This window comes from Bos mutus, chromosome 18 (genome assembly GCF_027580195.1).
Source record: "Bos mutus isolate GX-2022 chromosome 18, NWIPB_WYAK_1.1, whole genome shotgun sequence".
NCBI classification, from domain to species: domain Eukaryota; kingdom Metazoa; phylum Chordata; class Mammalia; order Artiodactyla; family Bovidae; genus Bos; species Bos mutus.
This window is the reverse complement of record NC_091634.1, coordinates 42,987,235-43,000,345: the sequence shown is the minus strand read 5'-3', so window position 1 is coordinate 43,000,345 and position 13,111 is coordinate 42,987,235. Positions and strand designations below refer to the sequence as shown.

The 13,111-nt window shown below is 41.1% G+C and overlaps 1 long non-coding RNA gene across 1 annotated transcript in view; it reads left to right on the top strand.

Moving 5' to 3' along the window:
- The window catches only part of LOC138991689 (uncharacterized), a 49,736-nt gene extending 37,955 nt beyond the window's left edge, over positions 1-11,781 (top strand). The window contains exon 3 of the long non-coding RNA XR_011467558.1: positions 11,636-11,781. This is a non-coding gene — a long non-coding RNA (uncharacterized lncRNA). The remainder of the gene's footprint in view (positions 1-11,635) is intronic.
- The last annotated feature ends 1,330 nt before the right edge of the window (positions 11,782-13,111 follow it).

The window sequence follows — 13,111 nt, the reverse complement described above, 5'->3', positions numbered from 1 at the left end:
AAAAAGAAATGCTTTAAACCTCATTTTACAAGGCCAGCATTGCCCTGATATTAAACGTAGACAAATATACCACACAAAAGGGAAATTACAAGCCAAGATCCATAATGAAAATAGATGCGAAAATCCTTGAGAAAATATTTACAAACCAAATTCATCAATATATTAAAACAATCATACACACAATCAAGTGGGATTTATTCCAGGTGTGCAAGGATGGTTTAACATTTATAAATTGATTAATGTGATACACCACTTTAACAAAATGAAAGACAACAATCATATAATAATTTCAGTGGATTCAGAAAAACATTTGACAGTATTCAATATCCATGTGTAAAAAACCTCAACAAAATGGATATAGAGGGAATGTACTTCAACATAATAAAAGTTGGATATGACAAACTCACATTTAATATTATACTTAGTGGTAAAAAGCTGAAAGCTTTTTGCCTAACAGCAAGAGCAAGACAAGAATGCCCAGTATCTTTATTTTTATTCAGATTAGCATTGGAAATTGTAGCAAGAAAAAGAAAAGACATTCTAATTAGAAAGGAAAAAGTAAAATTATCTCTGTTTACAGATACTCTGATTTTTATGTAGAAAACCAGAAAGACTCACCAAACCAAAATTTGTTAGAATTTTATAAATAAATTCAACAAAGTTGTAGGGTACAGTGTCAACACACAGAAATCATTTGCATTTCTATACACTAACAATGAAAAATCTGAAAAGAAAAATTTGATTTATAATATTATTAAATAGAATAAAATACTTAAGTAAAGTTAGCCAAGGAGATATAAAACTTATACACTAAAAACTCTAAAACATAGCTGAAAGAAATTAAAGAAGACATGCTGCTGCTGCTGCTGCTAAGTCACTTCAGTCATGTCTGACTCTCTGTGACCCTATAGACAGCAGCCCATCAGGCTCCTCTGTCCCTGGGAATCTCCAGGCAAGAATACGGGAGTGGGATGCCATTTCCTTCTCCAATGCATGAAAGTGAAAAGTGAAAGTGAAGTCATTCAGTTGTGCCCGACTCTTAGCGACCCCATGGACTACAGCCCACCAGGCTCCTCCGTCCATGGGATTTTCCAGGCAAGAGTACTGGAGTGGGGTGCCATTGCCTTCATAAATACATTAAAATTCATGTGTTCATGGATCAGGGGCCTTAATATTGCTAAGATGTCAATATTTCCCAAAACAATCTCTTGATTTCATGCGATTACTATCAAAATCTCAGCTGTTTAGATAAAGAGAAGGCACCATTCTAAAATTCGTATGTAATCTCAAGGGATTCTTAATATCTAAAATATCCTGAAAAAGAACAAAGTTGAAGGTTTTGCACTTTCTGATTTCAAAACTTATTGCAAAGCTACAAAAATCAGAACTATGATACTGCATTAAGGATAAGCATACAAATCAATGGAACAAAAGAGAGATGTGAGGTCAGATGATGATGCCAAAACCATTTAATGGGATAAAGATGATCTTTCAACAAATGATAATGGGAAAACTGGGTATCTACATGCAAAAGAATGAAGTTGTACTTTTTTCTTATACCATATGCAAAACTTAATTCAAAATGGATCGAAGACGTCAATGTAAGGACTAAAAGTATAAAACTCTTAGAACAAAAAGTATGGGAAAAGCTTAAGGACATTGGATTTGGCAATGATTTCTTGGATATGATACCAAAAGCACAGGTGATGAAAGAAACGTTAGATAAATTTGTCTTCCTAAAAAATTAGACTTTGGTGCATTAAAGGAAACTATCAGTAGAGTGAAAAGTCAAACCAGAGAATCAGAGAAAATATAGTGAAATAATATATCTAATAAAAGATTAATACCCAGAATACATAAAGAACTCCTAAAAGTCTACAACTAAAGAAATGACCCCAATACAGTATACTAATGCATATATATGGAATTTAGAAAGATGGTAACAATAACCCTGTGTATGAGACAGCAAAAGAGACACTGATGTATAGATTAGTCTTGTGGACTCTGTGGGAGAGGGAGAGGGTGGGGAGATTTGGGAGAATGGCATTGAAACATGTGTAATATCATGTATGAGACGAGTCGCCAGTCCAGGTTCGATGCACGATGCTGGATGCTTGGGGCTAGTGCACTGGGACGACCCAGAGGGAGGGTATGGGGAGGGAGGAGGGAGGAGGGTTCAGGATGGGGAGCACCGGTATACCTGTGGCGGATTCATTTCGATGTTGGGCAAAACTAATACAATATTATAAAGTTTAAAAATAAAATAAAATAAAAAAAAACAAGTTGATTGATTAATAATTGGAAAAAAAAAGAAATGAAAGCTCAGTCAAAAAATAAACAAAAGACTTGAATAGACATCTTTTCAAAGAAGATATACAAATGGCCAATAAACACATGAAGAGTCTCATCATTACTTATCAGAGAAATGTGAATCAAAACTACAATGAGATTCCACTCTATGCCCATTAGGTGGCTATTTAAAAAAAAAAGAAAATAAAAACAGAAAATACCAAGTGTGAGCATGGATATAGAGAAATTAGAACCCTCATGCATTGCCAGTGGGAATGTAAAATGGTCCAGTCACTGTAGAAAAAATTAGGGCAGTTCCTCAAAAAATTAAACATAGAATTACCATATGATTATATGATCCAGCAATTTCACTTCTGGTATGAGTCCAAAAGAATCGAAAGCTGAGTCTCAAAGAGATATCTGTATACCCACTTTCATAGCAACATGATTCACAATAATCCAAAGGGGAAGCAAATATCCATTGGCAACGAACGGATAAACAAAATGTGGGTATATGCATTCAAAGGAATGAAATTCTGATATGTGTTATGGCTTGGATGAACCTTGAAGATATGCTGAGTGAAATAAGCCATGAAAGGACAAATATCATATGATAACATTTGTCATAGGTACTTAGAATAGCCAAATTCATAGAGACAGAAATTGGGATGGTGGCTAAAATGTTCAATTTTATGTTATTTATGTTTTACTGCAATTAAAAAAATACTACCTTATGAAGAAAAAAAATGCTTCAGTGGCTTCCCATCACACCTAGAATAAAATCTAATTTCCTTTCGAGGCCTGTGAGGTCTTCCAGGACTTGGTCCCTGCTGACCTTTCTGAGCACACCTGTTACTGCTTTCTCCTTCACTTACTACACTTCAGTCACATTGGTTTTTTTTCTTTTCCTTTAACACACAAAAAATTTTTCTGCCACTGGGTCTTTGCATTTACTGTTGTCCCTGCCTGCAATATTCTCCCTTCAGCTGGCTCCATGGAGAGCTTGCACTTTCCCTACAGATGCTAGTTCAAATGCCATATTAATAAAGCACATCCTTGATCATCTATTAAAATCTTACACCTCAAATTATTTAATATGTTTTCTCCATAAGTTACACTTCATCACAGAACCCTATTTCTTTCCTTTAAGGTATTTTTCACAATCAAAATTATTCTTTTAGTTTTTTGTTGACTTTTATTCATTGTACACATTTATTAGTGATTACTAGGTGCCACAGGCTTCCTGGGTGGGTAAAGAATCCACCAGTCCACCTGCAATGCAGGAGACACAGGCCAGAGCAAACCTGATCCCTGAGTAGGGAAGATTCCCTGAAGGAGGGCATGGCAACCCACTCCAGTATTCCTGCCTGGAGAATCCCATGGACAGAGGAGCCTGGTGGGTTACAGCCCATGGAGTTGCAGAGAGTCAGACATGACTGAAGCTCCTGAGCGTGCATGCGCGCACTGGGTGCCATATCCTATTCTATCTACATTCACGGTTATATCAATGAAATCAGTAAAACAGCACTTATAGTCTAGTGACAAGATACAGGCACACAGCATAAATTAGTAACATATATATTATATTAAACTATGATGAGTGTCAAGGATAAAAATAAAAACAGGGTCAGGACAGAACCTGTTGGGGATGGGGTTTACAATTTGCTTGCTTATTGCTTGAATATAAGCTTCTGAGGGCAGGATACTTCTCTATCTTGATTACTTTAATTTTCCCACTGCCAAGAGTAGCATTGGAAACGCGTCATGAATAAATGCTGTGTAGACCGATAATCGGAGAAGGCAGTGGCACCCTACTCCAGTACTCTTGCCTGGAAAATCCCATGGATGGAGGAGTCTGGTGGGCTGCAGTCCATGGGATCGCTAAGAGTGGGACATGACTGAGTGACTTCACTTTCACTTTTCACTTTCATGCATTGGAGAAGGAAATGGCAACCCACTCCAGTGTTCTTGCCTGGAGAATCCCAGGGACAGGGGAGCCTGGTGGGTTGCCATCTCTGGGGTCGCACAGAGTCGGACACGACTGAAGCGACTTAGCAGCAGCAGCAGCAGCAGCAGACCAATAATGGTCCAATTTGAATAAGGTGCTTGCTGCAGGAGTATAGGATGGGGATATTGTTTACAGAGTGATCTCAACTTGCCCACTCATCCAGGAAGCTTGTGTCCACTGAGATCCAAGTGATCTTCTTTTTTTTATTGTGGTAATATACACACAAAATTTAGCCACCACTGGTAGGTGCCTCTGAACGCACTTCGTCACTGAAGTGCGGAGAACATTTCCTCCTCTTCGTCCTTGTTAGGGATGGCTCTTTCCTCATCTCCTTCTGTTTCCAGGTCTTGTGCTGCATTTCACTTTGCTCCTTTTCAGGGATTCAGATGAGGAAGTATAACCGTGGCTGCTCTATTTTGGAACCAAAGAGAATCAGATCAGCAGACGCCTCGGAGATATTATTTCAGAACTGGGAAAGCACGGACTCTAAGGCAGGAGCCATTCCTTGCAGCCAGGAGTGTTGGGTACAGAACCAGCTCAGAGCAACTTTGCCATGTCATATTTACTCTGTCGTGCTGTGCAAACTGGAGAGTTTGTTTCCAGGAACATCTGGGAGGACCAGCTGGACACATGTTTCCCTTCTCATTAATTTAGGTTCCTAATTAATCGTGCAAAACCCAAACCAAATAAGCAGGAACTGGGACTGAAAATAATTATTAAGCACCTCCCCGCCACCCAACCCTCAATGCACACATTCTAATGAAAACTTGGCCCAGGTGATTGGGCCTCCCTTGACTCCCTACCATGGCTCTAACCAAGAAGTTTATCAGACTGAAATGCTTGGGGAAGCAGACAGATCTCTACCCTCTGCTGGGCAGCACAGAACTTAATGGACAAGTGGGACCTGGGATCAATTTCCTAATAATTCTTAAGAAATCAATGTTCTGCTGTGGGCATTTGAGTCAAATGGCCTGAGTTCAAACCCTCCCAACAATACTAACTCTTGTTCACGTCTCTGGGCCTCAGTTTTCTCATCTGTAAAATAGGAATAATTACTGTGAGGATTAAATGAAATGGTTTAATCCAGGTGCTTGGCTCTGGACTTGGTACATTGTAAATACGGTGAGCAACAGACATGATTGTCAATGCTGCTACTGATCGTGAGTTTTATTAACAATCTCCTCTGATTATTACTATTATTGGTCACATAAAAAAGAAAATAGGAGAAATGCCAGGGAGGCCAACTTATGGGAATTAAAAACTCATATCTCACCTTTCTTTGTTGTCTGTCTGGGTCCCTAAGAGCCCAGCTGAGGGCATAATTTTGGTCATCAGTCTCAAGGCACATCTTTGTTTGTTGAATCTGATAGTGTCCTTGGTTAATGTCCCTCTTAAGCTTCAGTGTATCAGAAAAAAAATTCTGAGTGCATTTCGATCAAGGTGGATCAGGGCATGTGGTGGGGTTGGGAGCTCCATCATGCACAATGAGCAGAGTCTAGAAAATGCTGCTTGTGCCACCTGATCCTATGCTGAGGACAAGACTTCCTACTTTGAGAAAAAATGGAGTTTAAAAGACTTATTGAAAGTGCTCCAAAGGTCTCTTGAACATCAAACAGCTATGCAAAAGGGGCTCCCACTGCAAGTCCCTCTGAAATACCCACAGGTTGTTCTTCACTTCTGGATAGAGGTTTCAGAGGAAAATTAGTTCTAATGACTGATACTGTTCCCCCTGCTCTATATGCCTCTTTGAGAGAGACCTTTGAAAAGTAGTTTAGAGATGTATTTGGAATAAAATGTGGGCAATGGTCCACTAAAAGGCAAATCTAATCACATCATCCTGTCTGTGAAAAACTGTCCTTCAGCAAAAACGTAGACTTCCTGCCTGGCTGACTTGGAGACGTGGCCCTGAAGTGTGGCCCCTGCTCACCTCTGCATCTGCACCTCCTATCATGCTCACCCTCCTGCTCCCTCTCCAACTTCTCAGGCTCCTTCCTATTCCTAGAAATCTATGTACCCACTCCTGCCTCCTGAAAAACTCTCTCGACCCCTGCTTAAAGCATCTCCCCTCCTGCTCACCCATTGGCTAAACTTCTCATCCCTCAGACTTCGTTTCCTGCAGGAAGTTGTCCATGAACCTGAGTTTGGTTGGTTTATTTCCTTTTATCTTCCCACAGCACCTATTATCTTTTCTAGACTAGCAACTTCTATGTTTTATTATTATTATGTTTTAAAGTTGCTAAGTTGTGTCTAACTCTTTGAAACCCCATGGACTATACAGTCCATGGAACTCTCCAGGCCAGAGTACTGGAATGAGTAGCCATTTCCTTCTCCAGGGGATCTTCCCAACCCAGGAACCGAACCCAGGTCTTCTGCATTGCAGGTAGATTCTTTACCAGCTGAGCCAGTTGCTGGTTTAATGGTCTTCCTCTGATAGATACAAGGATGAGAGCAAGGGCCACATAGAGTATCCGTGTGTATGACTCTATGGCTGTGATGGTTGCTTTATCTATCTGTCATCCATGCTGTCTCTGTACCTTGACATGCAGTGAGCATTTGTGGAATGAATGAGTGTCCAGCCTGATATGGCTTTTCCAAGCATTGACTTATTGGAAAAGACCCTGGTGCTGGGAAAGATTGAGGGCAGGAGGAGAAGGGGACAACAGAGGATGAGATGGTTGGATGGCATCATTGACCCAATGAACATGAGTTTGAGCAAACTTGGGGAGATAGTAAGGAAGGGAGGCCTGGCATGCTGCAGTCCATGGGGTGGCAAAGAGTTGGGCATGACTGAGTGACTGAACAACGAAATGTTGACTCTAAGTCAGATAACAGACTCCTTGTTCAAGGTGACCCAGTGCATGTTCTTCATCTGGGGATGTAAGACCAACGCACACACCTGGTTCTGCCTCTCTGTCTCAAGACCCTTTTCCACTGCTTCTGCCACATGTCTCTTCTTTGCCCTCTAGTTTTGTTGATCAGTTGTATTCCTAGCAGTGTCCTTGGATCCTCTCCATCCCGCCCTGTAAACCTTGAGTTACCTCAAGGAACACAGCACCTGGCTTGCCTCAGGGTCCTCCTACCAGGCTTCTCTACAGGCAGTAGAGCAGAACCTTGGAGACCATGTTTCCCCCAAGCCCCACTCATGGTGAAGACTGCTTTCTCTGCTTCTCATTTCTGAGCGATGGGGTTGCCTTTCACACAGTAGATGCCGGCATGCCAACTCTGTCTGCAGGAAAGGCAATAAGTGTATAAGCTTTAGCAATGATGTATTAAGTAACCTATGGAATGGGAGAAAATATTTGTAAGTCGTATGTCTGATAAAGGGTTCATATCCAAAATATATAAAGAGCTCGTACAGCTCAATGACACAGAGAGACAAGACTAAACAGTGTGATTAAAAAATGGGCAGAAACTGAATAGATATTTTTCCTGAGGAGACATACAAATGGCCAACAGATACTTTAAAAGGTACTCGACATCACTAATGATCAACTAATAATTAACATCACAAATCAGAACCACAATGAGATATCATTCCATGTCTGTTAGAATGACTATCATCAAAACAACAGGAAATAACAAGTGCTGGAGAGACTGTGAAGAAAAGGGAAACCCTGTGGACTGTCGGTGGGAACGTAAATTGGTGCAGTCATGGTGGAAAACAGTAAGGAAGTCTCTCAAAAAATTAAAAAGAGAATTACCACATGATTCAGCGATTTCACTTTTGGCACATTTATCAGAAGGATATGAAATGATTATCTCAGAAAGATATGTGCACCTCCAAGTTAATTGCAGTATTATTTATAAAAGCCAAAATATGGAAACAACCTAAGTGCTCATTGATGGATGAATGGATAAATAAGATGTATTTCCAATCCCAAAGAAAGGCAATGCCAAAGAATGCTCAAACTACAGCACAATTGCACTCATCTCACACGCTAGTAAAGTAATGCTCAAAATTCTCCAAGCCAGGCTTCAGCAATACATGAACCGTGAACTTCCAGTTGTTCAAGCTGGTTTTAGAAAAGGCAGAGGAACTAGAGACCAAATTGCCAACATCCACTGGATCATGGAAAAAGCAGGAGAGTTCCAGAAAAACATCTATTTCTGCTTTATTGACTATGCCAAAGCCTTTGACTGTGTGGATCACAATAAACTGTGGAAAATTCTGAAAGAGATGGGAATACCAGACCACCTGATCTGCCTCTTGAGAAATCTGTATGCAGGTCAGGAAGCAGCAGTTAGAACTGGACATGGAACAACAGACTGGTTCCAAATAGGAAAAGGAGTATGTCAAGGCTGTATATTGTCACCCTGCTTATTTAACTTATATGCAGAGTACATCGTGAGAAACACTGGGCTGGAAGAAGCACAAGCTGGAATCAAGATTGCCAGGAGAAATATCAATAACCTCAGATATGCAGATGATACCACCCTTATGGCAGAAAGTGAAGAGGAACTAAAAAGCCTGTTGATGAAGGTGAAATAAGAGAGTGAAAGACTTGGCTTAAAACTCAACATTCAGAAAACGAAGATCATGGCATCCAGTCCCATCACTTCATGGGAAATAGATGGGGAAACGGTGGAAACAGTGTCAGACTTTATTTTTTTGGGCTCCAAAATCACTGCAGATGGTGATTGCAGCCATGAAATTAAAAGACACTTACTCCTTGGAAGGAAAGTTATGACCAACCTAGATAGCATATTCAACAGCAGAGACATTACTTTGCCAACAAAGGTCCGTCTAGTCAAGGCTATGGTTTTTCCAGTGGTCATGTATGGATGTGAGAGTTGGACTGTGAAGAAAGCTGAGCACCGAAGAATTGATGCTTTTGAAGTGTGGTGTTGGAGAAGACTCTTGAGAGTCCCTTGGACTTCAAGGAGATCCAACCAGTCCATTCTGAAGGAGATCAGCCCTGGGATTTCTTTGGAAGGAATGATGCTAAAGCTGAAACTCCAGTACTTTGGCCACCTCATGGGAAGAGTTGACTCATTGGAAAAGACTCTGATGCTGGGATGGATTGGGGGCAGGAGGAGAAGGGGCCGACAGAGGATGAGATGGCTGGAGGGCATCACTGACTCGATGGACATGAGTCTGGGTGAACTCCGGGAGTTGGTGATGGACAGGGAGGCCTGGTGTGCTGTGATTCATATGGTCACAAAGAGTTGGACACGACTGAGCGACTGAACTGAACTGAACTAATGTATATGACACACACACATATACATGTATACATATACACTGAAATGACTTGGAATGTATATTGGCATATGCACAATGGCATATTATTTAGCCATTAAAAAGAAGGAAATTCTCCCATTTGTGACAACACTGGTGGGTCTTGAAGGTGTTATGCTGAGTGACATGTCAGATAGAGAAAGACAAATACTACATTTCACACATATGTGTGCATGTGTGCTCAGCTGTGTCTGACTCTTTGCAACCCTGTGAAAAACAGCCCGCCAGGCTCCTCTGTCTATGGGATTTTCCAGGCACGAATACTGGAGTGGGTTGCCATTTCCTTCTCTGGGGGATCTTCTCAACCTTGGGATCAAACCCATGTCTTCTGTGTCTCCTGCATTGCAGGCAGATTCTTTATATCTAAGCCATTGGGGAAGCCCTTCACATATATGTGTAATTTTAAAACACTGAACTCATAGATAAAGAAAGCCGGTTGGTGGTTACCAGAAGTGAGATGGGTGGAATGAGTGAAGGTAATCCAAAGATACAAACTTCCAGTTACAAGATAAATAAGTTCTGGGTATGTAATGTTCAGCCTGGTGGCTAAAGTCGACAATGCTGTATTGTATATTTGCTGCTGAGATAGACCTTCTCATCACATACACACACAGTTTGTAACTATGTAAGATGATAAATATTAACTCAACTGATTGTGGTAATCATTTTGCAATATATATGTATATGAAATCATCATGTTTTACACTAAAATTGATACATTATGTCAATTATATCTGAATAAAACTGGGGTGGGGGAAGAAATGATGTATCAGAACATGAAGGATCCTTATGTCTATGTAGTAGGACAGAAAGTTTCGTGAAAAATCTATAAGGGTTCTGTGATAAACCAGCAGATAAGTCATGGTAGTGTTATACGTTTTCATGCTTCTCATGGTAATGACAGATACTCCAACTCTAAGGAAGGTAAACAATAAACGGAGTTTGTCCGTTCAGTGTAATTGGAAAAAGTCGATATAGGTTTCAGGTAAAGTGTGATCCTGTGGCTCAGTGATGCCACTAAAGATCGTTTCTTCCTGATGGTTGCAAGGTGGCTTTCAGTGGCGCTTGGGGCTTCCTATTTCACCATTCGCACCTAAGAGGGATGTTCCCGGCATCTCTGGAAAATGTTCTCCTCTAAGATTGCCTTACGTGGCTTGAGGCATGTGTCCAACCCTAAGCCAATCCCTGAGGGGAGAGGCTGACTGCAAAGGTCGTAGGTTTTACTTCTGGAAGCTCGGATGCATTTCCAAGAGGGAATCAAAAAGGGGAAACTAGGGAAATTAGTGTGCAACAGTAGTCCGGTCACAGGAATAAGCTGTTGATTTGAGCAGCTTTCCTTGGTGTGATGAAGAAAGGGAAGCGCTTGGCTGTATAGCACTGGGGGCAAATGGGATACACCGGAAGACACACCGGAAGTTGACTTCCGTGAGTGACGTTTTGTTGCTGGGACAGGTTTGGTTGGCTAACGGTTTGCCCTCGCTCTCTGCCAGCCCTTGCGCAGGTACATGTTTGAGCTGAGAGTAGATGCTTGCACGTGACTCTGGAACGCACTAGGTTGGAACAGAGTAGGACTCCGGAGCCAAGAGCTGGCGCCTTATTCAGTCACTCCTCCGGCGGGTTCCCTATTGTCCCCGTGGCAGGCGTGGCAGCATGATCATATCTTCCATTACATTTCCTTATAATCTGGACATTAATCGGAGCTCAACAAGTGTAATGCGAACCCACACAATGGACCTATAACAAACCTCAGACCTCCTTGTCGTCACAGGTTACAGGGCATAATCCCATGTAAGAGCTTGTTTACTTATATGCAATACACAGGTTTTCCTTGATTCAATGGACTGTGTTACAACAACCTAGCAATTTACATGTTCTTCCTGATTATCTGGTAATTAAATCCAGTAACTACAAACATACTATAATTATCGTGTAACCGACCATCTGGATGGAGAGATGGAAATAACTATGTATTTACGCTATAGCTGTATGACAATTATGACGTAATGGAATGATCAGCCATGAACAAGGGGAAAGATTTGCAAGAGGTAGGATCATGTTTTCACATGGATCAAGCAGTAATTCTAGCATTAATTTTCTAGAAACAGCCAGAGATACAAGGCAACTTGGCTGATGAATCCCATTTGGATGGAGACACTGAAGACATAAAGACCAACCAATAAGGAACAGATACCCAAGCAGGAAGTAAATGTGCCCACTCATTTATTTGGATCTTGTTTGCACTTCATTGGATAACACTAAGGATTTGTTTGTTTGAATTGCTCTTCATTTGCATTGGAATCATCAGTGCCTGTCTGTAAATGGTAATGTGTTTGAATATGGTTACTATGTTTTACAGATCTTACATTCATTGAGGAAGTCAGGTGTTCAACCACAGAAAGTTTGAATATAATAGCATTTGTGCTATTGTAAACTTGCAAAAAGGCACTGACATTTTTGGGTAGAACCACAAATAGTGTTACCAGAGAATGAGCCCAACTTGAAGCCTTACTATACTTTGGCTGTGATGCAGGCATATGGGGCAGGGAGCAGGGGAAAGAGAAAATAGTGTACAGAGTATGAAAGTGAAAGTGTTAGTGGCTCAGTTGTGTTGGATTCTTTGCCACCCCATGGACTGTAGCCCGCCAGGCTCCTCTGTCCATGGAATTCTCCAGGCAAGAATACTGCAGTGGGTAGCCATTCCCTTCTCCAGGGGATCTTCCCAACCCAGGGATCAAACCTGGGTCTCCTGCATTGCAGGCAGATTCCTTACTATTTGAGGCACATGTATATATATATATATATATATATATATATATATATATATGTATGTGGGATTCCCAGGTGGCACAGTGGTAAAGAGTCTGCCTGCCAGTGCAGGAAACACAAGAGACTTGAGTGTGATCCCTGGGTCAGGGAGATTCCCCTGGAGAAGGAAATGACAACCCACTCCAGTATTCTTGCTTGGGAAATTTCATGGACAGAGGAGCCTGGTGAGCTACAGTCCCTGGGATCGCAAAGAGTTGGACATGACTGAGCACACACACACACACACACATGTATGTATGTAGTAGTATAAGGAACATATGGCCACTAGCAGCAAAGTAAACTATACCTGCAATAATAATGCAGTGGGATTGTATCATGGAAGCTTTTAGGTTACGAAACTATCATGTTTCTGTGGAGTCCAGGATGCTGTCAAGGTGTAGTGATCATTTCACAAAGCACTAAGGAGGAAAATAATATCATCAAATAAATAACAGGCAGCATTTTAGCATTGGGATTTTGAAATTAAATAGGTTGGAAGAATTTTTGTATACATATTTACATATGATTTTAATCCCGTATTCCTTTTGGGTAAACATAAAGAAGAATCCCTGGTGGCTTGATGGTAAAGAATCTGCCAGCCAAAGCACGAGACTCAGGTTTGAGTCCTCTGTCGGCAGATCCCCTGAAGAAGGAAATGGTTACCCACTCCAGTATTCTTGCCTGGGAAATCCCATGGACAGAGGAGCCTGGCGGGCTACAGTTAATAGGTTGCAAAAGAGTGAACACGATTTAGCAACTAAAACAACAAC